The 12,015-nt window shown below is 47.3% G+C and overlaps 1 protein-coding gene and 1 long non-coding RNA gene across 3 annotated transcripts in view; one reads left to right on the top strand and one right to left on the bottom strand.

Annotated features, from left to right (window-relative positions):
- Positions 1-12,015, top strand: part of SDR16C5 (short chain dehydrogenase/reductase family 16C member 5) — a 171,364-nt gene that overhangs the window by 39,802 nt on the left and 119,547 nt on the right. Inside the window, exon 2 of one of the 2 annotated variants that reach the window (XM_073631655.1) lies at positions 1,994-2,133. The exons of the other annotated variant lie outside the window; for it this stretch is intronic. The gene's annotated coding sequence lies outside the window, so the exon portion shown is untranslated. The remainder of the gene's footprint in view (positions 1-1,993; positions 2,134-12,015) is intronic. 2 annotated transcript variants of the gene reach the window in all.
- Positions 1-12,015, bottom strand: part of LOC141145188 (uncharacterized) — a 45,779-nt gene that overhangs the window by 1,684 nt on the left and 32,080 nt on the right. The window contains exon 3 of the long non-coding RNA XR_012244523.1: positions 7,331-7,357. This is a non-coding gene — a long non-coding RNA (uncharacterized lncRNA). The remainder of the gene's footprint in view (positions 1-7,330; positions 7,358-12,015) is intronic.

Below are 12,015 nucleotides of genomic sequence, written 5' to 3'. Positions count from 1 at the left end.
CACTAAAATGGAGGCATCAGCTGACCAGCAGACGACCAATAGAGTGAAAGGGAGGAGCTCTCCCCTCTGCGAAGAGACCCCATGACACAGAGGCATCCCTGGAGACACGTGAATACTGAGGGGGAATCGACTGATTAAATGCCAGATGTCAGCGAGACTGATCCCCTCCTCCACCACCGCTGCCTCTTACCGATCCCACTCCCTCCACCACCACAGATCTCCTCCCTCTCCCCCCATCACCTCTGCGACAGAGGTGATAGGGGGGAGAGGGAGAAGATCTGTGGTGGTGGTGGGGGGATCGGATCAGTAAAAGGCTGCGGTGGTGGTGGGGAAGGATGGCACCACCACTGTCATGGATTCCACCCCCCCTTCACCACCCTCGCTGCCACTGATCCCGCCCCCCTTCACCACCACCACCACTGATCCCACCCCTCTCACCACCACTGCTGATACTGATCCCACCCCCCTCACCACCACCGCTGTCACTGATTCCACCCCCCTTCACCACCACCACTACCACAAGTGATCCCACCTCCCTCACCACTACCACTGATCCCACCCCCCCTTCAACAATCCCACCACTGTCAGTGGTCCCACCCCCCTCACTGCTGCCACGGATCCCACCCCCTCACTGCTGCCTCTGATCCACCCCTCAGCACTGCCACTGAGCCCATTCCCCTTCATCACTACTACTTCCACCGATCCCACCCCCTCATCACCACCACCGCTGCCACTGATCCCACCCCCATCCCCACCAACGCTGCCACTGATCCCATCCCCCCACCACCACTGATTCCACCACCACCACTACTCTGCCACTGATCCCATCCCCCCTCCCACTACCACCCCAACTACTGTCACTGATCCCATCCCCCCCACCACCACTACTACCACTGACCCCAGGGGGGCACTCAGGTTGATGTAAGAGGGGCACTCTAGAGGCATTGTTTTAGTACCTCCAGAGTACCCCCTTATATCTTCCAGAGTGCTCACTTCCTCCAAAATCCCCCCTAGTATAAGTAAGGCCAGTGGTAGAACTACCAGGGTCTCAAAGGTTGCACTTGCGACTGGGCTCTGGTGTTCCACCACCATGCGGGGGCCTCAAGACAGCAGGAGGTGGCCCACTGCAGAACATGAGAAAGATGGGGTCAGGGGGGCCCTTCACGGTTTCTTGCACCGGGGCCCTGAAGGTTGTAGTTACGCCTCTGCTGAAAATGAAAAAAACCCCACTCAAGTGCTGTCCTCCGCTGCACCTCTCTCTGAAACCTTGAGAACCTTGGCAGGTCCCTTGGCAGGTCCCTTGGCCGGTCCCTTGGCTTGCCTTTCCCAGAGAGGACACAGGACTTGGGCGACCTCACCTGCGACCTCACTTCCTTGCTTGGAGTCAAATTGTTATCTCAGTACCACCATGCGGGGGCCTCAAGACGGCAGGAGGTGGCCCACTGCAGAACATGAGAAAGATGGGTATTGTAGAGATAGAGGGGAGGAGACCCCCTGGTGGACTACCCCGGGTTCCTCTCTGCATATCATGTCTATTACAAGTAAGTTTTCGACACTGTCCCCTACATAAATTAGCTCCAAGTTATGCTTTTGGTCATCATTTTTTTATTTTCTTTATCTTCATTGAAGAAAATATATCTGTACATCTTTTAACTTTTCAGGTCTCCAGCCATAGGAAACATAGCGACTCCTTATGCTAGTTGACCCGCAGGATTTATGTGGGGTCATCATTACATCTTGCTCAGTTGCGCTTACTTCCCGCTGTTTGGAACCCTCCACTAAGAGGCTTATATTGCTTTTAACCATCCTCTGGGTGTGATTTCAAAATTCTATTGATTCTATTCACCTTTTGAGGTACTTGCAATTAATTATTTATTTAATTATTTTTCACTACCCCTGGTTTATTTTTATTATGTGTATTCTCTGCAATACCGATCTTTTTGATGCTTACCCTTTGACGCCTGATGCATTTGATATCTTCTCTTTATCACAGAGAGTTTCATTTACTCTACACATTGAGATCTTTTATTACCCCTCTCTGCATACCTTGCCAGGAAGTCTGGGCTGAAGGGCATAATCTATTGGTGCACTATTTCGATTTCAAAATACACATCTACAGTTTTTAGGATATGGGTAAGATGGATAATTTGCCTTTTTTTTTTTTTTTTTCCCTTTTTTTCTCGTATTACTACCAATATTACAAGTACTTTCATTATTTTCTCTTGCAATCCTGCTGACACATTATATACTGATATCTACACCTTGTAATGATTCATACCCCAAAAAATGTTTTTTTTTCATATTTTGATGTATACTATTATATCAATTCAATGCAACATGGTTGTGTTATATGTATATATATATATATATATATATATATATATATCTTTGGACATAAATATTTATGGTTTATTTTTCATTTTATAGTTGATCAGATGCCACATTATATCTCCTGAAGAAGCATAAGAAAGCGAAACATGTTGAGAAAGTGGTATCAAGCTCTGTATCACACTTGGGGTCGGGGGGCCCTTCACGGTTTCTTGCACCGGGGCCCTGAAGGTTGTAGTTGCGCCTCTGCTGAAAGTGAAAAAACCCCCACTCAAATGCTGTCCTCTGCTGCACCTTTCTCTGAAACCTTGAGAACCTTGGCAGGTCCCTTGGCAGGTCCCTTGGCTTGCCTTTCCCAGGGAGGACATAGGCCTTGGGCGACCTCACCTGTACTTCCTTGTTTGGAGTCAAACTGTTATCTCAGTAGTGCAAGGGGGGGGGGGGGCTGGCTTCTGTCAATAGATTTGGAAGATGTCTATCTGCACATTCCAGTGGCTAGTTGTCATCAAATGTTCCTAAGATTTGGAGCACAATATCTGTAATACCAGTACTGTTGTCTACCTTTTGAACTGACTATTGCCATCTTGCTGTGTTGGCTGAGGAAGCTATGGTTGCCACTGCTTTGCCAACTGTTGAGGGGTTTCTAATACGCTTACCACTGAAGAAAGAGCTTTTGTCCCAGGGTCAAAATCTAGACCCAGATTTGAAGAGACAGAATTGAATGGCCTGGCGATTAAGCAGCGATGGTTAGAAAACCTCAACCTTCCTGCGCCAGTTATAGAAACTCCTAAAGTCACGTAAGCCTTCCACTAAGGTTGCGTGCTTCTGAGTCTCTAATGCCTCGTACACACGAGCGGACTTTCCGGCAGACTTGGTCAGGCGGACCAGAGTCCCGACAATCCGATCGTGTGTAGGCTCCCGCAGACTTTTTTTCCCCAAAAGTCCGCCGGACCTAGAATTGAAACATGTTTTAAATCTTTCCGCCGCACTCTGACGGAAAGCCTGTTCATCTGTATGCTGGTCCGACGGACCAGATGCGACGCAAGGGCAGGGTATTGCATCTCGCGCTCGTTGCAATAGGAAAAACAATTTTTTTTATTGCGGCAAGCGTGGGGCATATCAAGCCCTTAGGTCTGGTATGGATTTTAAAGGGAACCCCCTACGCCGAAAAAACGGCGTGGGGTCCCCCCTAAAATCCATACCAGACCCCGATCCGAGCAGCCCGGCCAGTCAGGAAAGGGGGTGGGGACGAGCGAGCGCCCCCCTCCTGAAACGTACCAGGCCGCATGCCCTCAACATGGGGGGGTGGGTGCTTTGGGGAGGGGGCGTCCTGCAGGGGCCCCCCACTACAAAGCACCTTGTCCCCATGTTGATGAGGACAGGCAAGGGCCTCTTCCCGACAACACTGGATGTTGGTTGTCGGGGTCTGCGGGAGGGGGGCTTATCGGAATCCGGGAGCCCCCTATAATTAGAGGGCCCCCAGATCCCGGCCCCCCACCCTATGTGAATGAGTATGGGGTACATGGTACCCCTACCCATTTACCTAGGGAAAAAGTGTCAATAATAAAACACACTACACAAGTTTTTAAAATAATTTATTAGACAACTCCGGGGAGGTCTTCTTCCGGCTTCGGGGGTCTTCTTCTGACTTCGGGGGTCCCTCCGGTTCCTCTTCTCCCGGTGTTCCAGGTCTTCTGCTGGCTCCTCCGCTATCTTCATGCCGCTCTTTTGTCAGCGGAGGCCCGGACTTCTGGCTTCTTGGCTTCTTCTCTTCTTCCGATGTTGACACGACAGTCTCTCAGGCTGGAATGCTCTCTGAGCACTCCGATGTGTTTTATATAGGCGGAGACCCCGCCCCCTTATGCCGTCACAGTCCCTAGGCATGCTGGGACTGTGACGTTTTAGGGGGCATGGTCAACATCACCCGGTGACCACGCCCCCTAAAACGTCACAGTCCCAGCATGCTCAGGGACTGTGACGGCATAAGGGGGCAGGGTCTCCGCCTATATAAGTCACATCAGAGTGCTCAGAGAGCATTCCAGCCTGAGAGACCGTCGTGTCAACATCGGAAGAAGAGAAGAAGCCAAGAATCCAGAAGTCCGGGCCTCCGCTGGCAAAAGAGTGGCATGAAGATAGCGGAGGAGCCAGCGGAAGAACTGGAACACCGGAAGAAGAGGAACCGGAGGGACCCCCGAAGTCGGAAGAAGACCCCCGAAGCCGGAAGAAGACCCCCCTCCCGGAGCTGTCTAATAAATTACTTTAAAAACCTGTGTAGTGTGTTTTATTATTGACACTTTTTCCCTAGGTGAATGGGTAAGGGTACCATGTACCCCATACTCATTCACATAGGGTGGGGGACCGGGATCTGGGGGCCCCCTTATTATAGGGGGCTCCCGGATTCCGATAAGCCCCCCGCCCGCAGACCCAGACAACCAACGGCCAGGGTTGTCGGGAAGAGGCCCTTGTCCTCATCAACATGGGGACAAGGTGCTTTGTGGTGGGGGGGCCTTGCAGGACGCCCCCTGCCCCAAGCACCCACCCCCCGTGTTAAGGGCATGCGGCCTGGTACGGTTCAGGAGGGGGGGCGCTCGCTTGTCCCCTCCCCCTTTCCTGACCGGCCTGCGTGCTCGGATCGGGGTCTGGTATCGATTTTAGGGGGGACCCCACGCCGTTATTTCAGCATAGGGGATTCCCCTTACAATCCATACCAGACGGGGCTCGCAAGGTGTCAATCTCGCCGATAAAAGCAGCGAGATTGACTTCCTTTTCTAGTCCCGTCGTACCCAAGTCAAGTTCAAAATGAACGGACTTGTCCATATGTGGGCAAGTCCGTTCATTCTGAAAGTCCGCCGTAACTTCGGCGAAAGTCTGTCGGAAAGACGGGCGGACCTAGCCTGCCAGAAAGTACGGTCGTGTGTAGGCAAGTCCGTCCGTTCAGGTAGTCCGCCGGAAAGTCCGCCAGAAAGACCGTCGGACCAAGTCTGCCGGAAAGTCCGCTTGTGTGTACTAGGCATAAGAAATTCTTTGTCTTTGGAAGGGAAACAGGTTTGATTATCAAAGTCTAGAAGTGGCTAATAGACTGATATTTTCACAGAAGGGTTATGTATTGGGACTTTTTAAAAAATTTCTGTACTATTTGCCTCTTAACTTCGAAGGTAGTCTTCCGGCTATCTTCTCAGTTTAAAAAATGTTTTCTTCTGAAGAACCCATCTGCATTTTTTTATGAAGATAATTTTTTTTTTTTTTAAACCAACCCTGAATTTTCTCTCTAAAGTCTCATCACAGTTTCAACTAAACTGGAAAGCAATCCTTCCAGCTTTACGTCTTCATAGTTTGTCTGCAGGAAAATGTTGGGCAAGGGTAGATCAGGTCAAACTTCTTTTTATTATGCAGAGAACAAAGACCTTCCAGAAGAATGCCCTTTTTATCTTATCATCAGGATCAAGAAGAAGAAAAGCCACAAAGCCTAGGGTCATCTTTTTATGGATAATCAAAACAATTCAAACATCATACTGTATATTTTAACAGTGCTTCCTTCCTCTTTAGGAAACACAGCACATTCCACGAGAGAATTGGTTTGTAAGGCAGCAAGTTGGAAGTCGGCAAATATTTTAATTTGTCATTATCAATTGGGCCTTTTTAACATGGGTGTACTAAAGCGTACACATGGCCATGTTTGCCTGCACAGGGATGCAAAGGTGTTCCAAGAATCCCTGTACAGGCAGTTTAATTCATGCCAATTGGACACAGCAACTGCACAGACACAGCCACTGCTCCCAATTTGACAGCTGTGCTTGTGCATGGCGCTGAACGCACATTGCCCACATGGCTGTCAAATTGGGAGCTGCAGCTGTATCCATTAATTCACAGTGTCCAATTGACATAAATGAGACTTCCTGCATGGGGATGCACGAAACACTTATGCATTCCTGTGTGGGAAAAGACCACCCTCACATGCGTGTACACGGTAGTACACCTATGTGAACGAGGCCTTAGACGTCTCTTCATCCTCTTCAAATGTTACATAGTTGGTAAGGTTGAATAAAGACAACAGACAACATCCAGTTCAACCTGTGTAGGTGTGTGTGTGTAGAAAAATCATTTATCCCCGTATATTGTTTTCGCTAAGATGCACGTCCAAGAGTCTTCCATACTTCCTGCTGACACCACCAATTGTGGAAGAGAGTTCCACATCCTTACCGCCCTGACAGTGAAAAACCCTCTATGCAGCTTAAGGTTAAACCGCTTCTCTTCCAGTCAAATCATGTGGCCCTGTGTCTTCCTACACTCCCTGGGACTTAAAAGTTACATACTTATGCTAGGATCACAGTTGAGATATTTGTATATTGCTAGTATATATCCTCTCAAGCGTCTCTTCTCCAAGGAGAATAAATTTAGCCCTTGCAGTCGTTCCTCATAATTTTGGTCCTCCAGTCCCCGTATTAATTTAATTGCCCTTTACTCGACTCTCTCCAGCTCCAGCACATCCTTTATGAGGATAGGTGACCAGAACTGGACAGAACACTCCAGATACGGCCGAACCAGAGTTTTATAAAGTGGGAGAATTATTGTTTTATCTCTGGAGTAAATTCCCTTTTTAATGCATGCTAATATTCTGCTGGCTTTGGTAGCCGCAGCGTGACACTTCATGCTATTGCTCAGTCTGTCTTCTACTAGGACCCCTAGATCCTTCCCCATCCTGGAATCCCCTAGGGGTTCTCCCCCTAATGAGTAAATGCTTTCGGGAAAGTGGTGGTTTCAGCTGGTCTTCATAATAAATTTTTATGTCGGCCTTTTGTAGCAATTTTTTGGTGTGCTCTATTTTCTCCCATCCCAAATATTGGTAGTTATATCCCATAGGTATGCTGACATGACAAGGCCGGGAATATAGAAAATTAATGACGGTTTACTGTCATTTTCCTTTCTTGGCCTCTTTTTATGTCAGCATAATTTTCCCTCCATAAGTGTACTCAAATGGGAACATTTGGGGGGCTATACTCACCTTTTTGTGTGCTAGGAAAGGGTTGTCCTGTTGACATGAAAAATCAGTAAAGGAAAATTACAGTAAGTCAACAATTTTCCATAATTATATTTTAGAAATGCATATTGATAAGCATTTCATGCATTTTCAATAAAACCAGTGAAGACTTGTGTTACAAAAAGGAAAGGCAACACACCTCAGCATGCGTGTTAAAATATGCTTGTGTTTTTAAGTGCACAAATGTGAACAGGGTCTCTGCTTATAAATGAATTACAAAGCATAAACACACAGTTTAACCAGAAGCCAATAAAAGTGACCCTGTCATATCCCAACTATGATCTCAGCAAGAGACAGGTGGGTGCAACTCAAATTTTTGCACAGAGCATATTAATCTCCTCATAAATTATCTCTCATCTATCCCCTGGTTGATTCGCTCTGCCCCAAGTGTCAGACTGAAGCAGGTACATTTATCCATATGGTTTGGTCTTGTCCTCTAATCCAGACCTTTTGGGGGGGGGGGGGGAGGTAGTGGCTGAGATTGGCAAGGTGGGTGGTTTCAAGGTACCCCTCGATCCATTGCTACTACTACTGGGTATATGCGATACTCTGACTGCCACTCACCATAAGAGACTATTTTTGTTCTACACCATGTACTATGCTAGAAAGACTTAATGCTATGGAAACTCCCAGATCCCCCACCATAGCGCAAGGGAGGTCTATGATTAACAAAGTGTACCCGTTTTAGAAGCTCACATATCTGGGCAGCAATTGTCCCAAGAAATTTAACAAATTTTTTGAGGCATAGGTTTAGGCCAGAGACTTGACATTGTGATTTGGTATTCTTTCCCACCCCTTTCTTCATCCTGCTCCTTTCCTTTTTTGAAGATGTCAACCTTGGCATTGCTCCTAGGTGTGGTCTGAGCACTGGCAGGCTGAACCCCACCCCTTCAACCTCTGCAGCAATGCTGGCAGCACTCATATGTCTATTTCCCAAAGACAACCTCTGGATATGACGCTGAGCACGTGCACTCAACTTCTTTATACTGCGTTATGGTCTTGGCCACTGTGCTGCAGCTCAGTTTCAGGGTCATGGCAATCTTCTTATAGCCTAGACCATCTTTATGTAAAGCAACAATTCTTTTTTTCAGATCCTCAGAGAGTTCTTTGCCATGAGGTGCCATGTTGAACTTCCAGTGACCAGTATGACAGAATTAAAGCGATAACACCAAATTTAACACACCTGCTACCCATTCACACCTGAGACCCTGTAACACTAATAAGTCACATGATACCGGGGAGGGAAAACGGCTAATTGGGCCCAATTTGGACATTTTCACTTAGGGGTGTACTCACTTTTGTTGCCAGTGGTTTAGATATCATTGGCTGTGTGTTGTTATTTTGAGGGGACAAAAAATTTACACTCTTATATAATCTGTACACTCACTACTTTACATTGTAGCAAAGTGTAATTTCTTCAGTGTTGTCACATGAAAAGATATAATAAAATATTTTAAAAAATGTAAGGAGTGTACTCACTTTGTGAGATACTGTATGTTAGCCCAAGACATTCACAAATATGCAAAAACATTAAAACATTCATGGATATTCAGAAACATTCAGACAATTTCAGGAATATTCAGACATGCTTAGAATTACCCAAAAGTACCCAGATGTATTTAAAGGCACCCAGGGGCACTCAGAAGCACCCAGAAGCACTCAAAAATGCTATAAAGTATAAAGTACTCAAAAGCATTCCGAAGCACCCAAAAATACTCAAACACTCAAAAATACTTAGAAATACCCAAAAATACTCTGGAGCAGATAGTATATAATATATAAATCTTTTAACAGTTCTCTCCCCCCATTAAAAACACACCTAATATTTAACAAGGCCTTCAATTGAAGTTAGAATGGGAGGCAACAATCAATTTTCTCCAAATCCTTTCAAATTTCCAGAAGGTGTTACGATGAACATAAGTACATTTTTCAAATATTACAGACTTATCCACTTCCCGAATCCAGTCCCCAAGGGTAGGGGGGTTGGGCGAGACCCAACGAGCAGGTATCAGCTTACATGCTATAAAAAGAGATCTCATAATAGCCACTGTCTGATCACATTCCATACTACTAGAACTTGCATAACCCAAGAGGCACAGAACAGGGTCTGTAGTCAGCCCTGTACCATATACGGAATTCAGCAAGTCCAGCACTTCCTGCCAATACTGAAATAGCTTCGGGCATCTCCAAAAGAGGTGCATAAAGGAGCCAGGAGATTCTATAGCCCATAGCCCAGAGTCTCATACTGCAGTGGTTCAGCGGAGGATTGGGCGGGGGGCAGGGTGAAAATTGCCCTCCGGGCCAATCTAATGCCTCCAAAAAAGGCCGCCGCAGCCAGCACTTTCTTACTCACAGATGGGCGTCGTGCAAGTAACCAACATTCCGGCTGGCAGAGGTCCATTTTACTTTGTTCTGCCACTGCACACTGGTTGCTAGAACCGCCTGGCGTCTAGCAACCAATGATGGCACATCACTTGAATGACACAGCGTGAGCCCGAAGCCCAAGCGTTTAAAGCGAGCCTCTGCGCCGAGTGGTTTGGCTCCGCCCACCTGCTCTATCTTCACGGGTGGCATGCGTGAATGGAAGGGTAAAAGAACCCAGGACTTGAGAACATTTATCTGGTCTGAGGTGAGGCTGACTGAGCACTGGTGATGCATCATGTGTGTCATGAGGAAGCTGGGCACTGCAGGGAGACCCATACAAAGAAGAAAGGTTCATGCTGGGACTTGTAGTCCTTCACTTTTGGGAGATGTGGCCCCCCCAAAAGTGAAGGGCTACAGGTCCCATCATGAACCCTTCAGAGCTCAGGATGTGTCACACTGTTGTCCTAAGGGGGGCTCTGTACTGATGGAGGTCTGTACTGAGGGGGGGTCTGTACTGATGGAGGGTAGTGGTCTGTACTGATGGAGGAGCGTAGTCTGTACTGAGGGGGGTCTGTACTGATGGAGGAGGGGGTGGTCTGTCTAGAGGGGGGTTTGTACTGATGAAGAAGGGGGTCTGTACTGATGGAGGGGGGTGGTTTGTCTTGAGGGGGGTCTGTACTGATGGAGGGGGGTGGTCTGTACTGAGGGGGGGTCTGTACTGATGATGGGGGGTGGTCTGTACTAAGGGGGTCTGTACTGATGGAGGGGGGTGGTCTGTACTGAGTGGGGGTCTGTACTGATGGAGGGGGTGGTCTGTACTGAGGGGGGTCTTTACTGAGGGGTCTGTACTGATGGAGAGGGGTGGTCTGTACCATGCCCGCAGCCTCTGACATCTCCTGTACCATGCTCGCAGCCTCTGACATCTCCTGCACCATGCCCGCAGCCTCTGCATCTCCTTCTATACCATGTTCACAGCCTCTGCATCTCCTGTATCATGTCCGCAGCCCCTGCATCTTCTCCTGTACCATGTCCGCAGCCTCTGCATCTCCTATACCATGCCCACAGCCCCTGTATCTCCTCCTGCACCAGGTCTGCAGCCTCTGCATCTCCTGTACAATGCCTGCAGTTTCTGCATTTCCTGTACCATGCCTGCAGCCTCTGCATCTCCTCCTATACCATGTCTGCAGCCTCTGCATCTCCTGTACCATGTTCGCAGCCTCTGCATCTCCTGTACCATGTCCGCAGCCTCTGCATCTCCTGTACCATGTCTGCAGCCTCTGCATCTCCTGTACCATGTCCGCAGCCTCTGCATCTCCTCCTGTACCATGTATATACACACACACACACACACACACATATTTATATTATATACATGTGAATGCCCGCCCAAGCATATGACTTTTACTTTGCTGTTATGGGCTCTAGCCCCAGATCTTTTGTAGACCTAGCAATGCCCCTGCTCCTACCTACCCTGTGCAACAGCTCCGGGGTGCAATAGGCTCTGTATAGAATAAAAAGCCGAGTCACTCTGAGTGAGAGATATTGAACCAAGCTGCACATTCTGCAATACCTGGTCCCATATATCCCCTAAAGGCACATCAATTTCTGCCTCCCATCTTTGCCTACATGGAACAGCAACTACAGAAAGAACTGCAGATAGTAATTGTGTATAGATTTTAGTGATAAGGCCCTTCCTAGTATCTGCTCTGGCTATACCGTCCAAAATAGGAACAGAAGAAAAGGAGACCATTGAGGTCAAACCTTGAATCTTCAGAGCATGTCTTAATTGTAAATATTGAAAAAAAAACATTTTTTGGTCTAGATTATATTCAGTACAATATTGTTGATACGGTTTCAAAACTCCATCAGTAAACTTGTATCTGGGTGTTATAGTGCATTATTACTCACCTCTGTGAATGTCTCTATTAAAAACAAAGCAGTTGTGTTCAGATCCATATATAAAAAACTTTTGTAGATGCATTTTTTATGGGCATGTGAATGTACCCTAAAAGGGTGCTGCACCAACTTCCAACTGGTCTTGGCGTACAAAATGTATAAGATATGTATGTTTCCAGCACACGGACAAGCTTGTTGAAAAGTGCAAAGCTCTTCTTTATTACATGATCACATAGAAAGACTTTGGGGTTGATTTACTCAAGGCAAAAAGACTGCACTTTGGAAAGTGCAGTTGGACACAGCAAGAGCAGTTGCTCCAGAGTTTAGTAAATGAGCAGAAGCTCTGCTGACTTTCATCAACCAATCATGTGCAACCAAAAATGCTGTTT

This window comes from Aquarana catesbeiana, linkage group LG05 (genome assembly GCF_042186555.1).
Source record: "Aquarana catesbeiana isolate 2022-GZ linkage group LG05, ASM4218655v1, whole genome shotgun sequence".
Classification (NCBI taxonomy): Eukaryota; Metazoa; Chordata; class Amphibia; order Anura; family Ranidae; genus Aquarana; species Aquarana catesbeiana.
This window is presented reverse-complemented; position numbering and strand designations above follow the sequence as displayed.